Source organism: Nilaparvata lugens, chromosome 5 (genome assembly GCF_014356525.2).
Source record: "Nilaparvata lugens isolate BPH chromosome 5, ASM1435652v1, whole genome shotgun sequence".
NCBI classification, from domain to species: domain Eukaryota; kingdom Metazoa; phylum Arthropoda; class Insecta; order Hemiptera; family Delphacidae; genus Nilaparvata; species Nilaparvata lugens.
The window spans coordinates 11,593,097-11,615,900 of NC_052508.1; the positions used below are offsets into that span (position 1 = coordinate 11,593,097).

General features: G+C 33.6%; 1 protein-coding gene across 1 annotated transcript in view; it reads right to left on the reverse strand.

Annotated features, from left to right (window-relative positions):
* Window positions 1-20,644: 20,644 nt before the first annotated feature.
* The window catches only part of LOC111047389 (cytoglobin-2), a gene marked incomplete in the record, with an annotated part of 290,098 nt that continues 287,938 nt past the window's right edge, over window positions 20,645-22,804 (reverse strand). Inside the window, 1 exon segment of the mRNA XM_039427689.1 lies at window positions 20,645-21,755.

Here is a 22,804-nt window from a genome sequence, read left to right on the forward strand (position 1 = left end):
ATATCGTATACACAGACGCACATACACTCATACACACACACACACACACACATACAGACCAATACCCAGAAACCCCTTTTTTGGACTCAGGGGACCTTGAAACGTATAGAAATTGGGGTACCTTAATTTTTTCGGAAAGCAATACTTTCCTTACCTATGGTAATAGGGCAAGGAAAGTTTATTAACATTTCGTTAATAACTTTGGTGTAAACGCAGCATAACGCTCGTTCAATAAGACAAATGAAGAGGAAATACATGAAGGGAAAGAGGTTTGAGGAGAAGAATGTGTGTAGGAAAGAAGGAACGATAGAAGATAAGAAAAGTCATTAATTTCTCCACTCGTATTGAAGCTAATAGTGTGATCAACTTTATAAACTGTCAGCACTATTATTATAATAGCATTACTTCCCGTTTTAACGAGCAATGACAATAAGAAGTGAGCCCACCAGGTTCCTTCATGACCACCATGTTTTCTAAGATAGGTATTTGTTCTTTCAACTGAAGAATTAATTCTCATTCCCTACTTTGTTCATTCAACTGAATAATGTGATCCTTTTTTCCTATTGACTGGTTAGCAATCAATTGGTGTTCCTATCCTTGTCTATCATTCGACAAAGTAGATAGTGCTATCTTTTCCAGCTCCGCGACGTTGCCAGATCGTTTCTCTAAAAACTTGAGCTGGATTGCCACATATCAGTATAAGTGTAAGGGTCCATTGAGGTGGACATATGATTCCAATGATTTCTAATGAGACTATTTCCACCCAGCCCGGCCGAGAGAGTGGATTCCTTCTTCATCTTCTTCTTCTTCTTCTTCTTCTTCTTCTTCTTCTTCTTCTTCTTCTTCTTTTTCGTCTCCTTCTTGTCCTTCCCATCCACTTATTCTTTATTCTTCTCTCTTTCCTCCTTTTTTTCCATATAAGTGTATTAACTCAATCAATCTATCATCCTTCTCCTCCTCCCACTCCTCTTCTTCCTCCTTCTCCTATTCCACTTCCTCCTTCTTTTCTTCTTCATCTTCTTTTTTTTCTTCTCCTCCTCCTTCTTCTCCTTCTCCATCCACTTTTTCATCTCTCTCTCATTCTTTTTTTCATATAAGTGTATATTTATGCCCAATTAATCTTTCATCCTCCTCCTCCTCCTCCTCTCTTTCTTTTTCATCTCTCCTCTCTCTTTGCACCCTTTCTCTTCTCCCTTCTCCTCTCTTCTAAATCAAACTCCAAACCCCACCCCCCCATTCCAAGTGCGGGATTATATTATAGGCTCCCGCGATTGCAATGCTCCAATGCAGGAAATGGAAAACCAAAATTGTTCCGATTTCAAAATAACATTATTCTATACGTTGTCAACTATTGAATTCTTCAAAATCCAGTGCACCGTTTATCGTTCAATCACAGCTAAAACTAGAATGTGATTTGTTTGTGTTTATCGTTTTCAATTATTCTGAAAGCACTCATATTTATCTATTTTGGCAATATTCTGCTTTAGCTCCGTTTATACTCTTCTCTACTGTTAAAAGTGATATATAGTAGGCCTACACTTTATTCTTTTATAGTACAGATTATTATTGTGATAATAGTACAGAATGATTTTTTAATCCTGTCATCCCATTTTCAAGTGTTTAGTAATTCATTTTTCGCCACACTGCACAGAAAGCAGCTGTTTTCCAGTCCCTACGTAGATCTGAAAGACCTTGTTTGCAGACGAATCTCGTCTGACGTCAGAAAAGGGTTTCTTTTCCGGTCTAGGCCAGAAAGTGGTCTCTTTCCAGCCGGTCATGGAAGTCCGTAGTTGATAAGTCATCCGCTAGATCGGGCGAGTGTCCACTTTCTTCATCAACTGAAGTCGCCATGATTTCAGTTCAAGTTTCAAATCAAAGTAATCCAGCATTCGCTTCGCAACCAGTTTTATTCAATTATTTATTGTTGATTAGCACATTCCAAATTTTCAAAAATGCTTGAAGATGACGACGCCCGTGATATTCCAAGTGAAATTTTTAAAGAATCTGAAATCCTGACTGCAAATCTTCTACCACTAAAATCAAGAGATAGGTATACAATAACAAGTATTCTTTATTTATTTTGTCAGCAATACCTGTAGTGTGGCGAAAAATATCGTTCGCACCACGGGCAAATATGTTTTTCCGGCTCTCAATCTTTTCTAGTCCTCGGCCTACGGCCTCGGACTTGAAAACCGATTTCGTGCCAGAAAAATCTCATTTTCTACTCTAGGTGCGAAATATACTATTTAATAGAGAAAAATTTTATTTGGCCCATTTCCTGTAATTCTCACTGTTTTTGAGAAAAAAGCAAACGTATTGAGTAGGTACTTTATTCTTGTTGAATAATGTATCACATTTTTATGTATCATATTTTCTTTCTTTATCTGTATTAAGAGAGGAATGAGTAGAATAATGATGAAGTGAAGAGAAACACAAAACAAACAGAAAGCTTTCTGTATCTTCAACGTCTCTGCTCAGAAAAATGAGAAATGTCTATAATGTGTTGTCCTTCATGTTCTTGTGAATTCCTGTTTTCATTCGTAGGCTTCTTATTCTTTTCCTCTCCTTCTTCTTCTTCTTCTTCTTCTACTTTTTTCCTCATCCTTCGTCTTTCTCTCATCCTCCTTCCACTTAATCTCCTGCTTTTTCTTCTTCTTTGATTCATCTTCTTCCTTACTCTATATTCCTTCATTCTCATTACGTCGTTTCATATCTCCCCTTATCCCTCCTACATCCATTATACTCATTACATTCCTACCGCTTCACGGGGTAGAAGACGAAGAGGAAGAAGGAGCTGAAAATGAAGAAAGAGACTAGAAAATGATGAAGGGAAAGAGGAAGATCGGAAGTTCTTCTTCTTCTTCTTCTTCTTCTTCTTCTTCTTCTTCTTCTTCTCTTCTTCTTCTTCTTCTTCTTCTTCTTCTTCTTCTTCTTCTTCTTCTTCTTCTTCTTCTTCTTCTTCTTCTTCTTCTTCTTCTTCTTCTTCTTCTTCTTCTTCTCTTCTTCTTCTTCTCTTCTTCTTCTTCTTCTTCTTCTTCTTCTTCTTCTCCTCCTCCTGTCTTCTTGTTCTATTTTCTCTTCTTCTCCTCCTTCTTCTATTTATTTCTTCCTCCTTCACATTGTTCCTCTTCATCTCATCCTCCTCCTTCTTCTGCGACTCAAATTTGCATTTTCGTCCGGAAATTTGCACTTCAACTCTGAACGCGCGTGGCATGTTGGCGAGGAAACGGGCTGCTGGAGGGGAGGGTTGGTGGAGAGCGAAGTTCAAAACAAATTCCGGTCCCGTGATAAGAGTGAGAGCTAAATATTATTGTCGATGTCAGGAGAAGTTTGAAATTCTGATAGAAAATCGATAATTCAATATATTATCAACAAATCATATCTTTGCTAACAAATATTTTCACTCAGGTACTCCAAAACTGGTTTAAAGCATAGCGCTTTTGGAGCTTGGTTCTTGTAAATACATTCATAGAGTTCTACCATAGAGAAAAGATAGCATAAGAAGATATCCCATGGTATAGGTCGTTTATGTTCCAAATTTCAAGCCAATTTTTTGTCAACTCAAGCCTATTACTGTCGACTACTGTTCATTATTACTGTTTTGGCCGGGTGAGAGTGTAAGAACGGCACCTTATGAGAGACATAAGTTGGGTTTTCGTTTTTGTGCGTAAATGCCGTCGTCGACCACGACAGGGTGAGGATCTCACATTGGGTAGATTTCAATTTGTCTAAATAACCTGAAATATGATGTTCAATTAAGTTTTAATGGGGGAGGTTGAGTTTATACTTTCAAATGGCAATATGTTGTTATTATAAGAGATGTTTTGATTCTTGAATAATAAACACAAATAATAAAAAGTCATTTGATCAGCTGTTTTAGCACACTTGAAATTTGCACAATATGAATGTCAACAATGCTTGTCGTCGTCGATTGCGGAAGTTTACGCACAAACGAAAATGCACTTTAACAGCGTCACATGGCTTCACTACTTGGAATATCAGCTTGAGTTGACTTGAGTTATCAACTTGAGTTGGATAATACTCATGCTATTTCTATCCATGATTTCACGGTATGAAAACGCGCAAGTTACAAAATTAGATTGAAAGAAGAAACAATTTAAAGATAAATAGATAAATATAATTTTATTGCCGCTCAACATTACATTAGTTATGGACAACGTCAGAAATTATTGTTTAGCAAACATAGTCAACCTATATTATAACATGGAGGGTTAATGTAAGAAACACCAGTCAAAATAACATACACGTAAAATATTACATAGAAGAAATAACATGATTACTAAAAAAATAGTATAAAATAGTTCATCTTAAAGAATAATTTGTTGAAATTCGAAAAACTCTTTCACACTATAAAATGGATTTTCAATTAACCAGCTATGTAGCCTATTTCTGAATAATTGAAATGGAGCTTCTATCCACTCATGTTGTAATTTATTAAACATTCTCATTCCAACAACTTCATAGCTATCCTGGGATCTAGTCAGCCTACAGAAAGGTATTTCTATATTTCCGTTACTCCTAGTGTTGCTGAGATTAGTATTGCTGAAAAATTATTATGCTTCAAAAGTTCTCCTCTTCACTGAAGGGTAGTTTGACATTTTAGATGGAATCAGTTACTGAATCATGTGAAACTGGTCAGACCTTAGAACATCAATCCCCGCCTACTTTCTCCTGATTGGTCGAGAATTATTCGAGGTCTAGTTCTGGAGTATGCCGCTAGATTACAGCAGCAACTGGGTGATGTAATATTTAGAACAAACGTTGCTTCAAATCGTCAATTTTAGGCATGTTGTTGAGATATAAGCTTTCTGAACTATAACTTTAAGGGCCCGGTTTCCGAGCTCGGGATTTAGCCAAGTTCTAGACTTTAAACAGCTGGAGTCAGAAAACTTGGCTTTCCAAAACGGGGCGTAGTCGCAGTTTTTATGACAGTCTTTATTTTCTCATTTCTATGATTGGAAACGTTTCTCCTTGATGAAATTAAACATTCCTGAATAATTCAAAATAGCTGAAACTTTTAACTATTTCCTTTTTATATTATTTTGTGTTCATTTTCTAGTTTTTCGAAATTTAATTCTATGACTATGACTATTACTACGACTACGATTACTACGCCCGTTTCAGGAAGCCAATTTTCTGAATCTAGCTGTTTAAAGTCTAGAATTCAGCTATATTCCGAGCTCGGAAACCGGCCCTATAGCTTTTTAGCTTACAGCAGCTTTAGCTACCCAGAGAGTCAAACTTGGAATTTTCTATCCTGAAAAAAATGAAAACTATTTTGTAGTGTGTAGTTACAACATTCGTTTCCAAGTAAACATTCGAACTAACATACATTTTTCTTTAGACTAATTTTCAAGGTTTAAACTGCCCGAACTGAGACAGCCTATAATAATAATGATCTCACAGACAAGACTCTAATCATAATATGAATTATATTATCCATAATACGTCCAATATGACTGTCAAACGAATATTGATTTTCAATTCTCTATTCACCTGTACAGCGGTTTTTTGCTGCTTGCAGCCTACGTCGAAGCCACAAACATTCGTTCAGTTTTTCGACTGTACAGACATATCGGACATGTGGAACGGTACATCACAGTGAGGTTCACGTTATAATGACAGTATTTGATCAACATTGATGCTGCTATCTTTTTCTATCATTCGACAAAGCAGATAATACAGCTATCCATTTCCAGCTCCGCAATGTTGCCAGATCGTTACAATAATGTAAAAATATAATTAATTAACAACATATTTATTATTTAATCATTGAAAAAAAAAATTCTTGACGAATAAAATATAATTGACTATTTCAAACAAGAATGAACAGTCGACATCACATCAAATTCACCTGTATCAGTTATATAGAAGGCAGTGGCAAGGCAGTGAACCAGCAACGCTGTTCTCCTACCTTTCTCCCCTGTCAGTATAACGTGGACCCCAGTATAATTTATATAGTGGCCAGACACTCAAACTTTTAAACTATTCTGACAACAGATGTCAGCCAATCTATTAGATGTTATTTTCATTATCAGTGACAACCTTACAGTCAACAGGGATCTATTGCACGAGAAAATATAAACTAATATTATTAGTAGTCAGTTGGTTATTGGAAAGAGAATTACTGAATTAGCTTGTACAGTTCCCTCTGGAAACAGGGCCCAGGTATTAGTTGAATAACTTACATTTCAAATCATATCAATTATTGAAGCATTGACACACAGAAACATAATATTGTAATACTTGTATGTATGCAATTTTGATTATGATCTCATTTATTCAAACCTACATACTTTTATCATAGAGTAAAGATACTGTTTGATATTATTTGTCTGTGCTTTTATTCAAGTGAATTGGCCGCATTAGCTAGATCAAAAGGCTTGATCGTCGACAGGAGTCTGAAACTAAGGAGCCTGAAGGATGTTGAAAGGAGTGTGATTTGTTAGGTTCCGGATGCTTGTCACGAGCACAGGGCGGTCGACGCCTTCCTTGGGTTCGAACTCCACTTAATTGACAATTTGAGACTTTGCACGTGACTACTTCAAAATAGCGGCTCACTATATCAAGGTTACTGGGTGGTGGATGAGGGGCGTTGATTTAACTGGTTTGGCTACGTTGAGAACGAAACCGTTCAACTGAAGTAGTTGTTTAACCGAACCGTTGTACTACACAATCAACCCCAACACAGTTGACGTTATGATTAACTGAAAAGAAGGTGATACTATTGGAATGTTTCTACTTATAGGGCCGTTTTCTGAGCTCGGGATTCGGCTAAGTTCCAGACTCTAAACCAGGGGTCTCCAACCTTTTCCATCCAAGGGCCACATTGTTAATTCTAGGGAGGCTTAGAGGGCCAATAAAAAGGATGTACGTGGAATTTGACTTTTGGGCCACAAACGACGGGGGATTTGAGGGGTGTAAAATTATTATATTTCCATTAAAATAATATGAGGAGTTTTAAGTAGGTTTAATTGAAACACAGGAGGGACCAAACCAATTCATTTCATTTCAATACAAAGTCGAATTCATTGAGTGTAAAAAGGTCATAAGAAAACTTGAGAACGCATGAGTTTAGCAAGTTAAACAAAATATGATAACTTTTTGTCAATAGTAATAAGGCAACTTGACAATACACGAATTTACAAACAGTTACCAAGCTAAAAGAGAATACTTATTTTTAGTGAGGATATTACATCTGTTTTCCACTCAAAATATCCGCCCATCTAGGATCAAACTTTGTGGTTTCAATCATTAAAATTTATTTCAAATGTTCATCTGACAAGGAAGATTTGTATTTGGATTTAACAAACTTCATTTTTGAAAATGTCTGCTCACACTTGTAGGGAGGTCCAAAAAGAGAAAACATAGCTTCAGCATGGTTTTTTATGTTTTTAAAGTATTTTTCTGGGAGAGAACTGTAAAATGGAAGTAGGTTACCTTCTTTGTGTAAATATATATTTTAAAAAATCTGTTGCAATAACTCTTGGCGGGCCGGACAAAATCCACCCGCGGGCCGTAGGTTGGAGAGGCCTGCTCTAAACAGCTGGAGTCAGAAAATTGGCTTTCCGAAACGGGGCGTAGTCGTATTTCGAAATTCTAGAAAATTGAACCCAAAATAAAATGAATAGAAAATAGTGTTAATCTTCAGCTATTTTCAATTATTTAGGAATGTTCAATTTCGTCAAGGAAAAACGTTTCTTATTATAGAAATAAGAAAATAAAAACTGAGACTATGCCCCGTTTTGAAAAAATTTTCCGACACTACTGTTTAAAATCTAGAACATTTTTAGAGCTAAATCTCTAGCTCGAAAACCGGACCTAAATTTTGGATTCATATACAGGGCCATATTGCATGATAAAATATTAACTAAGGCTAGGAGCACACCAGTTAGTCAAAACAAGACAAGACACGTTTAGTCACAATACTTCACATTGTAGTGAAGACATGTCTAATTGCAATGACTAATCAGTGTGAGTTGCGTCATAAGCAACAATGTGAAGTATTGTGATTAAACGCGTCTTGTCTTGTCTTGACTAAGGGTGGGCACACATCAGTTACTCAAGACAAAACTAGTCACGATTAGTCACAATACTTCACATAGTTGTTTATGAAGCAATACACACCGATTAGTCATTGCAATTAGACGTGTCTTCATAAGCAACTATGTGAAGTATTGTGATTAAACGCGTCATGTCTTGTTTTGACTAACTTGTATGTGACTAACCTAATAATACCAGGAGCCAGCTGGTTATTAGATTGGGAAGCTATTAAATTATTAGTTTGTATCAAGGTACCAAGAATAAAAGTACCTTGTATTATAGGTACATTGGTTTGTATTTTATCACGCAACTGAATCCTGAAGGCAGCAATGAATTAATCACATTCAGGTGTTACTAATTATAATAACAATTATTAATATTTTATGCCATAATTGTAGCAATAATGTAGATTTTATTGTACTTGTTGCGGCATCAGTGGATACCTTCTGATTTTCATTACTGGATATAGATCTATCTCAATAATGTAAGAATGAGAATTTTTTGCACCTATCACATAATTATCTAAAAAACTATTCATATAGGTTCTATTCAATTGTGAATAACATGTTGTCATGAGTTTTGGGAGGAAAAATATACAGGGTTATAATAAAATAATGGTGCAGTTTTCAAGTTCGAGACGAAGTCGAGAACTTGAAGCGTTCGAGAGCTGGAAAACATTTTTGCCCATGTTGCGAACGCTATTTTTCATCACACCAAAAAAACCTTCCCAATATTTTTTATAAGAAATTGAAAAATTAATAAAATTCAAACAGCCTATTTTGATAGTTTGAATCTTGGTTATGACAACTTTTACTGTCAATTAATTTCAATATTACTAATTAATAATTTACAATAGTTACCATATTTTTATACTATTAATATTTCGAATAATTGTTTGAATTTTTATAGCTTGTGCTTTGCGCCTGGTGCAATATCTCATGGATAGATGGATGAATAGAATTTTCATTACTATTTTGAAATAATATGATGAAAAAATTAATATAATTGCATATTTCACAGTTTTGTCTCAAAATATATCTAAAAAATTTATTGAAATTTAAATTTATGGTAACTAATATAAAAAATAGCTAATAAAAGTCGAAATTCATTGACAAAAAAAAAAATGTCATTGACTGAGATTTGAACCTAGATCATGTTTGTTATTCACTGAGCTTTGAGTTCTGATGTATTACGCCTTTACGCTCTTGGCCATTGCGTATTGTTGGACGTAGAGGCCTGACTGATAACACTTAGCATACACGTGATACTGTACTGTACTGTACTAGACTTCTAAAAAAGTTTACTTCACTCCTAAAAAGCGTACAACAGACTTTGGCTCATGACTTATATTATTAAAATTAATATTATTATCTGTTTCACAATAAAATTTTCACTCTGAATTAAGTCAGGTAACGTATGTAGGCTACTGTAATATAGTGTATAGTGGCAAATTTGAAGCCGGCTTGCCGGCATTTTCACAACAAAATATTGCTCTGAAATCATAGAGAAAACATTCAAAGATTCAATCTTGAGTGGGCCTAATGTTTTCTCTATATGGTTTAATATTAGAGAAAAATTATCTAAAAGTTTTAATAATGAATTACGGGAAAATTACTAGGAATTTTTTAGTCAAGGCTGAGTTTCACCAGTAGGCTTACCTTAAACTTCAGATCTCTGCTGTATCTTCTTGTTATTATAGTTGATTGTATTGCATTGAGAAGTGGAATTCGATAATAAAAAAGAAACAATTATTACTCTACCTCACTTTTAAATATTCATACAATTATTGTACTTTGATTTCCAATTCGATTCTTCACTTTTAAATACTTGCGTTACGTACCTTTCTGACAATGGACAATGCAGCCAAAATTATATTGTTGAGGCTATGGAGATATCATCGTATTCATTGTTTGATATCAAAAACACAATAATAAATATAAAATTATGAAACAGTAATTTATAAAATATATTATAGACATAATACCGCGATTCACGATACATATTTATATAGATTATTACAGTCGTTATGAGATTATCTCTCTATGATTTTTGTGAGATCGGACACGATCAGCTGTTAATCAAGGTCATTTTACAGCCCTAGGGCCGTAAAGATTTACCGGCCTGGTCGGAAAACAATCACTTTCGGCCTCCATATGACGAACGTAAACCAGCTCATTACATCCAAGTGTGGCGAAAAATAACCTTGAAGTCATCTGATTCTGATTTGATGTGAACGTGTTTACAAAATGGTTTATGAAACGGAATCAGTTTATGCTTCTAGAATTGAATAAGTATTCTGCAATAAGATACTATCATTTTATTTGGATGAATGAAATACAAATAAGATATTATAAACTATTCAAATTCAATTTTCAGAGTATAATAGAATCTAACCACAAACCTAACAGTACTTCGTTCATCTCGAAATCTGGTGGATAATTTTGGAACTACTTGGGCAATATCCTTGGTGCTGAACGTTTTTACAAAATAGTTTATGCTTCTAGAATTGAATAAAGTATTCTGCAATAAGATACTATCAATTTATTTGGATGAATGAAATACAGATAAGATATATTATGAACTATTCAAATTCGATTTTCAGAGTAGGATAGTACTTCTAACCTAAACTTCCGCAGTTGACAACAACAAGCATTGTTGACATAAAATCACCTTATTGTCATTTGAAAGAATAAAAAAGTATAAGCTCAACCTCCCATATTAAAGCATAATTGAACATAATCTTTTAGGTTATTTAGACAAATCAGAATAAAAAATAAAAATACGTTGACAATTTCCTGATCTTCTCTTCTTCTTCTTCTTCTTCTTCTTCTCTTCTTCTTCTTCTCTTCTTCTTCTTCTTCTTCTTCTTCTCTTCTTCTTCTTCTTCTTCTTCTTCTTCTCTTCTTCTTCTTCTTCTTCTTCTTCTTCTCTTCTTCTTCTTCTTCTTCTTCTTCTTCTTCTTCTCTTCTTCTTCTTCTCTTCTTCTTCTTCTTCTCTTCTTCTTCTTCTTCTTCTCTTCTTCTTCTTCTCTTCTTCTTCTTCTCTTCTTCTTCTTCTTCTTCTCTTCTTCTTCTTCTCTTCTTCTTCTTCTTCTCTTCTTCTTCTTCTCTTCTTCTTCTTCTCTTCTTCTTCTTCTTCTTCTCTTCTTCTTCTTCTTCTTCTCTTCTTCTTCTTCTCTTCTTCTTCTTCTTCTTCTTCTCTTCTTCTTCTTCTCTTCTTCTTCTTCTTCTCTTCTTCTTCTTCTCTTCTTCTTCTTCTCTTCTTCTTCTTCTCTTCTTCTTCTTCTTCTTCTTCTTCTCTTCTTCTTCTTCTTCTTCTCTTCTTCTTCTTCTTCTTCTCTTCTTCTTCTTCTCTTCTTCTTCTTCTTCTTCTCTTCTTCTTCTTCTTCTTCTTCTCTTCTTCTTCTTCTTCTTCTTCTTCTTCTTCTTCTTCTTCTTCTTCTCTTCTTCTTCTTCTTCTTCTTCTTCTTCTTCTTCTTCTTCTTCTTCTTCTTCTCTTCTTCTTCTTCTTCTTCTTCTTCTCTTCTTCTTCTTCTTCTTCTTCTTCTCTTCTTCTTCTTCTTCTTCTTCTTCTCTTCTTCTTCTTCTCTTCTTCTTCTTCTCTTCTTCTTCTTCTTCTTCTTCTTCTTCTTCTTCTTCTTCTTCTTCTTCTTCTTCTTCTTCTTCTTCTTCTTCTTCTCTTCTTCTCCTTCTCTTTCTTCTTCTCCCTCTTCTCCGTTTACTTGTGCCACACCTTCTGAGTAACTGGGTCTCCGCCTCTCAAGGTTCAGCTATTCTCTTTCTTACTTCTTCAATTTTTCATTTTCATTCTCTCTTTTCTCGCACTCACTCTTCTTCTCTCACTTCCTATCATTACTCATCATCTCCTCCCCCTTTCCCCAATCATCTACCTCCTCCTGGTCATCCTCCTTCTGCCCCTCCTACTCCTCCTCCTCCTCCTCCTCCTCCTTCTCTTTCTCCCACTTCTACTCCTTCCCTCTACCATCTTCTCCTCTTCCTCTTTCACCACCTCCTCCTCTACCTGCTCCTAAGTTTTCTCCACCTCATACTACTCCACCACTTTCTTCTGCTTCTCCTCCTCCTCCTACTCCATCTCCTCCTTCTCTTTCTCCTACTTCTACTCCTTTACCTCTACCATCTTCTCCTCTCCCTCTCACCACCTCCTCCTCTACCTCTCTTTCAATAATTAAAAAATTCCATTTTGATACCTACCTCCCCACTCCATTTTGATAATTGATGATTTGGTCTTACTTACCTATATAATTATTTTACTTTATTAATTTTCTGTTTTTTTTGTCTTAAATCTTCATATTAATTAAAACCTCCACAATATTTTTATTTTTAAATAAATCCTTAATTGAATTAATGAAATTAACGTTTTGGTAGAGAGTTAGTGAGAAGGATACTTCGAATATTCTTTCCGAAGAATGGACATTCATATGTCCAAAGCTCCGCCAATTTATGTAGACGCATAACAATATTATCTATTTTATCTATAGTTATTGAAAATTGCTTTTTCCATATCATATACAGCTTAATGATTATTTTCTTAATTTATATTTTGTAAATTCATCTATAATTTTGCTGTATTGTAAACTGTTGTATATAAGTGTATAAGCCAGTATATATTGTAATCTACATAAAGTACTCAATCAATCAATCCCCCTAAGTTTTCGCCACCTCATACTACTCCACCACTTTCTTCTGCTTCTCCTCCTCCTCCTCCTCCTCCCTCTCCTCCTTCTATTTCTCTCACTTCTACTCCTTCCCTCTACCATCTTCTCCTCTTCCTCTTTCACCACTTCCTACTCTACCTCCTCCTAAGTTTTCGCCAGCTCATACTACTCCACCACTTTCTTCTGCTCCTGCTCTACCTCCTCATTCTCCTCGTCCTCGTCCACCTCCTCCTCCTCCTCCTCCTCCTCCTCCTCCTTCACCTCAACCTCTTTGAATGGTTTGTACTCAGCACAAAAGCCTTTCAAGAAACCTTTTAGACGACAAATTCCACTATTATAAGCTGACCAAGAATTTTGGTAATAAAACTGAGTAGTATTCCCATAACTGATGGGTTTAACGTTTAACCTCATGAACGAACATACAGTGTTATTCATCTTTGTAATATCGGCTCACTTAAGCCAGTACACACACATACACACACACACACACACACACACACACACACACACACACACACACACACACATCGATTTTTGGACGTACAACGATCTTTTGCCGTCCTTATTAATTTATTCTATTAGATTGAACATAACTTGACATATAAACATATTATGACTTGACTTATAATAATAACTTAACTTTTTATACATAACTTGACTTATAAACATATTATGATGTGATGTTGTGATCATGTGTTTGTCAAGTTTCATTCTAGTTGAGGCTGTGCAAAGGCAAAAAATAAACTTTCTACAGGTGATATTTTTCAAAGTTTTTCGATTTGAATATCATCTAGCTATCAAAATAAAAAATCTGGTGTGGCGCACTCACACAACTATCCTTGCCGTTATGAAAATTGATCACCTGACGCTAGTGTTAACGCGCATCTCAAGTCTACTTATAAACAAAGATCTGAGCCAGCTGGTGACAGGACAATAACGCTGGAGACATACGAGGTCTGCTATCTCTTCATAGTGAATCATTTAATAGAATCAACAGTTTTCAATTGAAATAATAACATTTTCTCGAATTTCGTGCTTATTGTCAATTTTAGGTGGAAATGTAACTGAACATTAATTGTAGAGATTTTCATGCTTAATCTTTTCCACTCAAAATTTTTTATTTAAATTCTATCTGAAGCCTGATAATTGAGAATCTAAAATCAAACTTTGCATAGATGGTGCGGAGCTCCTGAAATTTTTACAGATATGAGACTTGTGGCAGTTGATAGAGCTTATCAATTACTATTTTTGGTATAAATTTAATCGAGATAATATCGTGTACACACAAACACATACAGACCAATACCCAAAAACCACTTTTTTGGACTCAGGGGACCTTGAAACGTTTAGAAATTTAGAAATTGGGGTACCTTAATTTTTTTCGGAAAGCAATACTTTTGCTTACCTATGGTAATAGGGCAAGGAAAGTAAAAAGTTTTCTCAGAAAAACATTTTTTTCCGATAATTGCTTTTTGAGATGTGAGCGCCATAGTTCAAATTTTTGGGACAGAACATTTCAAATTCGGCAAGAGATAAATCCATGAAATTCAAAGGATAAATTCTTCATGGTATTGTTGATTTAATAAAACAAAAATGTTTTGGAAATATTAATCTTTGAGAAAGTTAATCAATTTACTAAAAATGACCAAAAATAAAAAAAAAAATATTTTTTGGTAAATTGAATAACTTTATCAAAAACTGATACTGTCAGGGAATTTTTGTTCAATTTAATCATCAATACCATGAAGAAATTATCCACTGAATCTCATGGATTTATCTCCTACCAAATTTGAAATGTTCTGTCCCAAAAATTTGAACTTTAGGCGCTCATATCGCAAAAATAATGATCGGGAAAAAAATGTTTTCCTGAGAAAACTTTTTAATTTTGATAGCTAGATGATATACAAATCGAAAAACTTTGAAAAATATCACCAGTAGAAAGTTTATTTTTAGTCTTTGCACAGACTTAACGTTTAACCCTATGAGCACACAGTGTTATTCCATCTCTGTAATAGTATATCGGCTCACTTAAGCCAGTAAACACACACACACAACAACGATTTTTTGCCGTCCTTATTAATTTATTCTATTAGATTGAACATAACTTGACAAACATATTATGATGTAATCATGTGTTTGTTAAGTTTCATTCTAGTTAACTGGTTTAACTGATAACCATTGGAAATGACTGTAAGGTTTGTTTCACACATATACGGTTCCGTTCAATTCGGTTCGTTTCACACATATATGGTTCCGTTCAATTCGGTTCGTTTTCTGTTCGTTGTCGAATGATACTTTGAAGGTGCGTTCAGACTTGTGCGCCACTACCCCTGCATTCCACTTTTCACCAAATGCTTATCATATCTGTATCTCACTATTTCTGTACAAATATACAGATATAATATGCTGAACATCATCTGATGGAAAGTGCGCGTGCTCGTGGTGCTCAAGTCTTTACTCACCTTTATATATACATACAAGGCTCACACACGGATCTTAGTACTTGCTTAGTATTAAGTATTTGTTTAGTATTTAGTATTTGCTAACTATTTTCTACTCAAACACAATCAGTATTTAGATTTTCACGAATTCTGTGGACATCTCGATACAGACACAGACGTCTTTTCATGCTTCCTGAGTTTTGAATTCATGCTTATATTTTCACAGAATTTTCTTTCAGCTCATTACTCTCTCTGTGACACTTCTCGGACATGAATGAGACATTCTCAAACAGCTTGCTTCCCATTGGTAGAAAGCTGTGAAGGTAAAATGGCGACTAATCAACCTATTGACCAATCAGAATGCTCCTTGGTTTCGAAGGCGTGAACTACTATTATTGTGTCATTCCTACACCAATTTCAGGTTATTGCCCTGAGAAGTGTATCAGCTTTTGCAATAAACAGTTATTAATTCATTCCAAGGAAGATTCACATCTGGATGTTCGCATTCAATTCAACGGGTTTTATACCTAGTTTAAACCAACAGCTGATCTACCCCCGTTCAAACCGATATGCTGCATAATGATCCTAAAAGCTACATAAAACAGTTTGAAAATAAGATTTGAAAGGATTCAACAAGAATTCCACGAAAGAACTCATTTGGTCAAATTTCTGTATTTACAATTATTATTTTGACAGTATAAAGAAGCACAAATTCAAGTATCAAATAAACGTAATTTCAAGCTCTAACAACATTCATTATAATTTATTATACAGCATTGTTATAGCTACAGTTATAATCTCTGTGAAACAGTTTATTATCTTACACTAAATAGGAACACTACTGTACATCAAATATAAAATAGTTACATCTTATTTAAAGCCTTCACACCTGTCGTATAAGCGAAGGATTTTTTGAAGCTGGTTTCCCACATATCAGTGATAAACAGTGAAAATATAAATCCCACGTGTTCTAATTGAAGTATTCACATTCAGCACGGTCGAGCGAGTATGAATAATCCCATAAGAACTTATAGGAATTATATTTTCACTGTTCACTCTCACTATTGTGTGGGAATACAGCTTTAATCCTTCATAATAACTATTAATACAATGACTAGTTAATAAATATAGATCACCTTGGTTAAATTTCTACAATAAATCAACATATTCATAGTTTGCATTGTTATCTATTATGAACACCTCATCTCAAATGCTGATAGAATATTTTTCCTATAAAGAATAATGCATGTTAAGGAGATATAATTAGGCTAATATATAGGCTATTTCTTATGAATTACTTCTATTATCAATTATTGTTACATTGTTATAAAAAACATTTTTCGTATTTCTATTCTGGAACTCACTTTTGAAGAAGGTCCAAATGATGTACAGTTATCAGATTCATTACATTAGGACATTAGTACATTATGTACAGATTCACAGTTATATAGATAATCTACATCGTTGGGATGATGTGAAAACCAAATAAATTCTGCAAATATTTAATAGGGTAATTCATAATACGAGTTAGTCTCTTGAGTATAATACACCCTCTTGAGTATCATTAGATGAAATGAAGCAATGTTTTTTTAGGAAAGCGTTAAAATTGCATTAGCCTACTTATTGTAATCGGATAATATAATTGAGAAAGTCTCTTGAGAAAAACCCAAATGTAGATAAAAAATTGATATTTCTCATTCCATTTCTCTTAGAATTCAAATTCAGCAAGCTAACACAAATATAGGTTACCAATACAATCACTTATATTATAGCATCGCTATTCAAGTCAACAAATTCTCAGATATTCAAGTTGAATCTCATATTTTATCATACTATGTCTGTTATGAATACGCGCTAATTAACAATAATCAGAGATAACATTCGAAATAATAATTATATCCGGAGGATACATTCGATCATTAGTCAACTCTGTTTAATTCTATATAGAGGTCCACGCTATAATGGCAGTGGAGAAGTTGCCGATCCTCTGTCTTGTCAATGCCTTCTATAGACGGTAGCTGATACAGGTTTATTGATGTTATATTAACGGTTCATTCTCGTATAATCAATTATATTTTATTAAGCAAGAAATTATATTTTTCAATTATTTCATGATGAATTCTCATAATTAAGATGAAATATTTTGTTAATTAATTATTAATTCTACATTGTTAAAAGATCTGGCAACAGAGAAAAGCGAGAAAGAGTTAGCGCTATCCGCTTTGTAGAATGATAGACAAGTATAGCAATATCATTGCAAATCAAACACTGCCATTATAACGTGGACCTCAATATAGGAAAGCATGAATGTCAGATCCTATATAATAACGAATCGAATGATCAAAGCTGTACAAAATTATAACAGATTGCTCCAGGTACAGAAATTATTCGTAATAGAGATGAAATAACCAGCTCTATACAGTAAGCTTGTAGCAAATATTCTGTTTTAGCTTATTTTGTAACGTTATTTGACATTCAAAGATGGGCTTTGAGAGTTTAATCTATGACTGCAGAGGAAGGGATTCATATCAAATTTGATTGTTATTTTCATCAATTAACAAACGCTAACGGGATTTAAATGTTATGTTCCACTATATTCCGATCTCATATCTGATATCTGAGTTTGATACATCCAATCGCTTCAGTTTCATGAATTTTCAAGGATTCTGACTGCTTTGTAACTTCATGAGATTGGTTTAATAAATACTGTGAATCATGAAAGGTGATATCATCTATATAATAAGAGAGAGTAGAGTTGTGTTTGTTCGCTTCAAAACATGTCAACTTGTGGATTGCATACCGGAAAAACGGGAATGATTTAGATCTCCAAATTTCGCACATAGATTCTAAAAATATCAATCTCGTGCACCTCGAAGCCCAAATTTCAATTTTCCTTCTAGATCTCTCAGAATTAGGCCTGATGTTAAAATCTCATTCATGGGACACGCAATTTCATACGGCATAGTACATTGTTGTAAAATGTGTTTGTATACAGGAAGCTCTTAGAGAAATTGATACACTGGTAGCAATGTGTATGTGCTTCGATACAGGAGTTTTGATACAAATGCTGGCAGCCTATGTATCAATGATACTGATAAGATGTTACAGGATATATACAGATCACAGGCCAAAGCAACATAATAATTATATTATAAAGGATAGAATTGGCTAGAAATTCACGAATGACGCATCACCACGTCTCAACTACTCAACCGATTAACTTGACATTTTGCATATCAATTCTTAATTTACCGAGGATGGTTTTAAGCATATTTTAAATTCTTAAAGATTTCAGTAGGTCAAGTTCTTAATTAGACCCTCGCGGAGCACGAGTTATCTGCTTGTTGCAAAATATTTCTTCATTTATTTGGAATGATTTTGACGAGTGAATGAATAGCGACATCGAGAGATGCTCAATAAAATGTGGATGAATCATTGTCAGGGCCGTTCATCATTGTCATACTTGATGTATGACAAAAAAGCCTGTTTAATAAAGTGGAATTGACTGTATAATCAATCCATTCAGCCATTTCATAACGAGTGCACTATAGAACTATGAAACATTTAGTTGTGTAATTTATTGATAATATAATTATTGAACGAAAATCCTAATTATAAATACATATTAAAAGTGTAGCCTATTGTCTTCACAAACAGCTTGGCTGTTGTTGTTGTTGACCTGCTTAATAAACTGGAATTGATTCAATCCATTTAGCCATTCCATAACGAGTGCACTATAGAACTATGAAACATTTATTAGTGTAATTTATTGATAATATAATTTATTAAATGAACATTCAAATTGTAAATCCATCTGTAAATTGTATTGTCTTCGCTGAAATCTAGCAACTTGGTTGTTGAGTTTGAACAAACTTATGGATTTGAGGTGGATTCCAAACCACTTGCTGAGTGGTATCGTGTGAACTCATGACAATCAGGTCGAAGTCGACAAAAATCTATGAAATGGTTTCGAAAATAATCAAGAAAAGTGGAAGGAATCGATAAAACTTCACGAGAATAGAAGAGAAAAACGAAAAGCGTGCGTTCATTGAGCTGGAAAATTGCATGTCCGGGAAAGCTATTCAGCTAAAAGTATGATGTGATGTATATAGTTCGGTGATTCACTGGACTCATTCTTACGTCGCAATTTGATGATAATCGACAACAGAATGTTGCTAAGATAACGAAGCTCAAGAATAGAGAAATCAAAGATAAAATAATTATAGAAAAGAAAATGTAGAAAATGAACAGTCAGTTGCCAAAGAATGTGATAATTAGCAAATAGAAAATATAGCTCTTATAGAAAAGAAAATGTAGAAAATGAACAGTCAGTTGCCAAAGAATGTGATAATAGTAAATTGTTAATTGTAGCAGAAGATAAAACTTCTCACAAAATGGTGTGTGATTTCGCAGCTATTTCTGGTTTCAGTAATCTTGGTTTTATATCAATTTCCATGAAGTAGCAATGATTCATTATTACATAAAAGAAACAATGGAACAAAGTTATCAATATTACTGGAAACATTGCAACAATGTTTCTATTGAAACAATATCAGAGACAATCTTAAGGTTAACAGTCATATTTTTAACAAAATTACACTATATAAATCAAAGTTAATATAGATGACAAGTCAAGACTTAACTTATTTCGGCCTATGTATAACCTTATTCAAATTTGGGAGAGGAATAGCACAAGGTTACCTTATTTTTTCTCTCCCTATCAATTTGATGATGTACTCATTGTATGAATCTTTAAAGAATAACAATGAAAAATTATCAATATTATTAGAAAAATTGAAACAATTTTTCTATTGAAACAGTATCAGAAACAATGTTAGAGGTTAACAGTCATATTTTGTAACAAACTTATAAACAAGCTCTGAATATAGATTCTTGAACATCGATTTTCAACAAACTCCATCACAAGGTATATTCTCACAAAGATTATGCGACTATGTCACAAGCATTACTGTTATAACTAAAGTTAATATAGATGACAAGTCAAGACTTAACTTATTTCGGCCTATGTATAACCTTATTAAAATTTGGGAGAGGAATAGCACAAGGTTACCTTATTTTTTCTCTCCCTATCAATTTGATGATGTACTCATTGTATGAATCTTTAAAGAATAACAATGAAAAATTATCAATATTATTAGAAAAATTGAAACAATTTTTCTATTGAAACAGTATCAGAAACAATGTTAGAGGTTAACAGTCATATTTTGTAACAAACTTATAAACAAGCTCTGAATATAGATTCTTGAACATCGATTTTCAACAAACTCCATCACAAGGTATATTCTCACAAATATTATGTGACTATGTCACAAGCATTACTGTTTTTCGAAATCCTATCAATTTCAAAAAAATGAAGATTTCGAGTTTGTATTTCCCTGTATTGTACGATAATGCAGAGTCTGCTTATTATAGCTAATTTTCAATTAGATTAACAGCTATTCTTAACACAGATAACCAGTTTATTCTCATTTCTGGTTGTTCACCTACCTCTCACAAAATTTATACATTACAAGTAGATTAACAGATTTTTTCAGATCAACAGCTTTTTTCAACACAGATCAACAGTTTATTCACGATCTGGTTCTTTAGAAACACTCTGATGTAATTATGAAATACTGGAATTGAGAAACACTGATGTAAACCATGTTATTGTCAATTCCACTCCAATCAGTGTATCTTAATTTATTATGTAACATTTTTTCATCAAAATACCTATATCATGGAATAGAAAATGTATAAATTTCAAGTAGATTGACAGCTATTCTTAACACAGGATAACAGTTTATTATCGTCTCTGGTTGTTTCCGTCTTACGATATTTATAAATTCCAAGTAGATTAAGAGCTATTTTTAACACAGATTAACAGTTCATTCTAGTTTTTGCTTCACAAAATTTATTAATTCCAAGTAGGTTAAGAGCTATTCTCAACACAGATCAACAGTTTTTATTCGTTTTTGGTTGTTCACCTGCCACAAATTTTATAAATTACAAGTAGATTAGAAGCCATTTTCAACACATATTAACAGTTCATTCTAGTTTTTGGTTCACAAAATTTATAAATTCCAAGTAGGTTAAGAGCTATTCTCAACACAGATTAACAGGTTTTCCTCGTTTTTGGTTGTTCACCTGCCACAAATTTTATAAATTCCTAGTAGATTAAAATCTATTCTCAACACAAATTAACTGTTTATTCTCGTTTATGGTTCACAAAATTTATAAATTCCAAGTAGGTTAAGAGCTATTCTCAACACAGATCAACAGTTTTTATTCGTTTTTGGTTGTTCACCTGCCACAAATTTCATAAATTTGGAGTAGATTAACAGCTATTTTCAACACAGATTAACAGTTTATTGTCGTTTCTGGTTGTTCACATCTTTCACAATAATTTATAATACAATTCTCCGAATGTCAATATTGTATTTTTAGTGTCGTACTGAACCACGCTTCAATGAAAATCACTGTTCCGTTGAAGAATTAACTAGTTGTAAATAAAACTAGTTTCACATGTCCAATGATTTTGTCTGTAGAACTGAATAGATGCTGTTATCACCATCCTGAAACAAAGAAAACCAGTAGTTGGTGAAAAAAGAGACAATACATTGGAATACATCGATAAAATGAAATACTGAAATTTAGAAACACTCTGATGTAATTATGAAATACTGGAATTGAGAAACACTGATGTAAACCATGTTATTGTCAATTCCACTCCAATCAGTGTATCTTAATTTATTATGTAACATTTTTTCATCAAAATACCTATACTATGGAATAGAAATTGTTTTGTTCTAGTTAGTTTAACTATAGTGAGGTCCACGTTATAATGGCAGTGAAGAAAGGTAGGAGAAAAACGTTGCCAAGTCTCTCTATTTTGCCACTGAGTGTACACAGCTATTACTCAATTCATCCCATTAAATTTGATCTAATAATAATTATCATTCCCTTGATAAAATAATCAATTTAATGTCATATTAATCAAGAAAAAATATTTTTTCATAATTCTATTTAAAAATTTGCTTTCATAACTGTGATCAAATTTTTATTTTTATACAAATCTGAAATGGCGGCTAATTTAAAAAGCTGTGATACAACAATCTGGATTTCAAAACAACAGAAATCTAGTTATTTGGTAGGTAATCTACTCCAGTTTCTTCCAAAGATAGTAGAAAAATAGAAATCCTATCTAAAAAAGTAATTTTAATGTAAATAATTCTGAAATAACCTTTCAATATTATTTATACCAGTACGAGTAGGAATGAAAAAGACTAAGAAATTGTCAAAAAACCACTGATTTACTTATAATTAGAAAGACCGGTTTCGGTTATTACACCATTGTCAATCTCTGATAAACTAAAAACAAGAGCAGCAGAGTTTTTGTATTTAGTTTTAGTTTATCAGAGATTGACAATGGTGTAATAACCGAAACCGGTCTTTCTAATTATCAATAAATCAGTGGTTTTTTGACAATTTCCTAGTCTTTTTCATTCAATATGAATAATTACCACAATATCAACTTCTCAACTACACAAAAAGTACGAGTAGGTCTAACCTATACGTGTAGCCTAACTGATGCATGGATGGAGTCTAGGATGGTTAGTTATCA